The sequence below is a fragment of the Myotis myotis genome, unplaced genomic scaffold, assembly GCF_014108235.1.
Source record: "Myotis myotis isolate mMyoMyo1 unplaced genomic scaffold, mMyoMyo1.p scaffold_m19_p_11, whole genome shotgun sequence".
Taxonomy (NCBI): Eukaryota; Metazoa; Chordata; class Mammalia; order Chiroptera; family Vespertilionidae; genus Myotis; species Myotis myotis.
In genome coordinates this window covers 25,592,184-25,595,472 of record NW_023416315.1, presented here as the reverse complement: position 1 = coordinate 25,595,472, position 3,289 = coordinate 25,592,184, and the positions used below count along the sequence as shown (strand labels likewise).

General features: G+C 41.2%; 1 pseudogene; it reads right to left on the bottom strand.

Moving 5' to 3' along the window:
• Positions 1–1,740: 1,740 nt before the first annotated feature.
• Positions 1,741–2,644, bottom strand: LOC118666571 (annotated as a pseudogene).
• Positions 2,645–3,289: the final 645 nt, after the last annotated feature.

Genomic DNA, 3,289 nt, shown 5'->3' with positions numbered 1-3,289 from the left:
CTATCCTCAGAAACAGAGCAGAGTAGCAGTCTTTTGTGACCCTGGAGGACAAGGCCCATCACCCAATCTGTCCTTTCCTGTGGGTTCTTATCAAACTGCCTCCAAACAGGTTCTGAATGTTGAATGCCTTAAAATTTAGGCAGTAGCTTAATCCAAAGCTGAGAGATCAGAAAAGCAAAACACGAATAAGTCAAGACTACCACACCCATTGCTTATTCACTGACTGTGAAGACTAGAAAACATCTCCAAGGTATGTCATAGCTATGCTTTTCATCCTTTCTTTTTCTGGTAAAAATAAAATAGCTGAGACACAAGAAATACATACAGTTAAAAATACACATGTGTGATTATCTCAGCAATTGAAAATCTAAACCTCAAGAGGAAACAAAGAACTATCACTGATTGTAGCCACATTGGAGATATACAAAATGACTTCTTCTGGAAATAGTATAGTTAGGACCCAAGAAACAGTCCCTCCGAGAAATTAAATGGGCATGTAGAGCACCAGTAAATCATGGCCAGGCCTTACCTTTTTCTGTCAGGTTAATTACTGCCTCTGAATCTGAGCATCAGGATCTTTCCCGACTGGGCCCTGACATAGTTCAGGAACCACCCATTCTGCTCACCTCCCTCGTCCCTACCTTTGCATTTCAATCCCATTCTCTGGAACAAGGCCTGGCATACTTTTAAAGCGAAGAACTACAGAGTGAGTATTTTAGACACTGGGTTTTAAGAGGCAAAATTGAGGATATTTTGTAGGGACCTATATAACCATTTTATACATGTAACCATTTAAAAACATAAAACTCATTCTTAGCCAGAGTTGGCCTACGAGGCAGGGTGCTGAGCCCCCTTTTGGAGGGCTGATCCAGACATTGGGCTCCACTCTGTGAAAGAGCAGCAACAGCAAGTCATTAGCAGCTAGGAGATGTGTGCACTGGGGGCTCTCCATTCACAGAGAATATAGAGCACCTTCCCAGGGTATTCCAAATATCGGGGCACCATCTAAGGATATTCTGAAACCATGAAAAGTATCTCTTCTATAGATTTCAGCCGGCATGTGATGCTTTAGATACTGATATCTAAAGTTGAATCGTAAAGATCACTGAGAAATGGCTGAAAGTTTCTGCCAGAGTTTGGGGCAAGCGAAGGCTCCCCTTGCGTCTTGGCCTGGTGAGAGCACCAAGAAGTGGAATGTGACCATCTGGTATGATGAGTTTGCTAGTGACCGACAGGCAGCACAGAGAGGTTCTGGGAATGAATGAGATCATGTCTGTGAAGTGCTTTGAGCTCCTTAGGAGAAGTTTTCTTTGTAATTAGAAAGTAATGCTGAGTTATTACAGTTATTACGATTATCACCATTATTAAAGGTAGAGCCAGAAGACACGGTCCTTCCAATGAGAAAAGTTGTGCATAAAGCTGAGTAACTCATACAGGAAGTGGTTCATGCGCCTATTATGAGCTTCCAGTGTGTAATTGCAGTGTATGGGTGGCTTTGCATGCACCAGTTTGGTATTTGCTCAGAACAATCCTTTGCATGTGGAACAGCTTCCAAAAGGTGCCCCATATATACCAAACACAAAAGTAGAAAGGTTTGAATGACCACTGAATTGCAAATTTGAAATTTAATTACTTCTTAAGGATTTCTTTTATTTTCTAAATTTTTAGATTAATTTATTTATTTTGATGCTTGACATAATTCTCTTTATGTCAACAGACTACAATGAAACGAGTTATGGGCTAAGTTCCATCCATTTTTTTTTTTTTAATTCTCTTTGACTTTCTCTCCTGGTCTTCTGTTATCCTTTCTACAGGTCGCTTCTTCAGCCCCTTCGTTTTTCTGGTTTGTAGTTTGTTTAGGTCTTGCTTCTGCATATGAATCCTTCCATAGTTGTACCAAAAGTATCATGGGAGATATTCTTCTTTTTCTTTGGCTTGAGGGCTTTTGGCATTTTCATGGATAACTTATAAAGGTCATCTGAGGCCAGATGTGTCCTCCTCAGCACCAGATCCAATGAGGGTCCTATCTCTTCCAATTCAGTCCGTGGTGTTCTGCAACCAGATGTCTTCAACAGCAACTTATAGCTTTGAAAGTAAATCTTCCCCTTCAGTGCAGTGAAGTGTAGGACATACTCTAAACCAGCCAGGCAGATATTTGATACTGCGGGGCCACTGAAAAGATCAATAAGAAGATTTTTTAGCCTTCTGTTGTCTTCTGTTACATCAAAAGCATTACCAGCAAATATTCACATGTTCCCTCAGGGCATTTACTATTCTTAATATCTTTTAGAGAGACAAACTTCTCAATACCTAATTCAATCATACGAACTATTAATTGATTATTTGGCCGCTTCTTATTATGGGAGCCAAACATAAATAAAGAACAATCCGACTGCTTTGAAGAAAATTCTAATGATGTCTGCTCCTCAAATGGTCTCATAATATTTTTCTTTTTATACAGAACACCATATGGTTTTTTCAATGCATGCACATCTCTAAGTACTTGTGTGACTGCTGAATTTGCATTTCCCCCTTTAATAAGCATGGCATTTTTAATATTTTCACTGAGTTTCGGTTCTCTCTTCTCAAGGAATCTCTTGGCCCTTTTCGTTTGGGGCTTTACAATCCTATCCAGAGCTTCCATCGCTACCGCACCCGGAGCTGTGCTAACACATGTGCACCGCGGGATTACTGCAAGAAGCTAAATTTTTTAATTTATTATTATTTTTTTGTTTGTTAATCCTCACCCAAAGATATTTTCCCATTGATTTTTAGAAAGCGTGGAAAAGAAGGGGGAGGTGGGGAAAGACAAACATTGACATGAGAGAGACACATCAATTGTCTCCCACACTTGCCCTGACCAGGCCTAGGGATCAAGCCTGCAGCCTAGGTATGTGCCCTTGACCGGAATCGAACTTGGGACCCTTCAGTCTGCAGACCAACGCTCTATCCACTGAGCCAAACCAGCTAGGGCAAGGCTTGTTTTTGAATTTGCGCACAAACATGGTAAAATTTGTCAGTGGATAACTTTTATTATGTGGAGACCAAAGGATAACAAAAGGGACTATATGTTCACTTCACTCTATTAAACATTGATATTGAACAGACTGTCAAACTACAGCAGGAAGGCCGGGGAGGATGGGAGGGCAGGAGGGGGGCAGGTAAGAGATCAACCAAAGGACTTGTATGCATGCATATAAGCATAACCAATGGACATAAGACACTGGGGGGTAGGGGAGGCCAGGGGATTGTCAAGGGCGGGGGGGGGGAAGGGAGACATATGTAATAC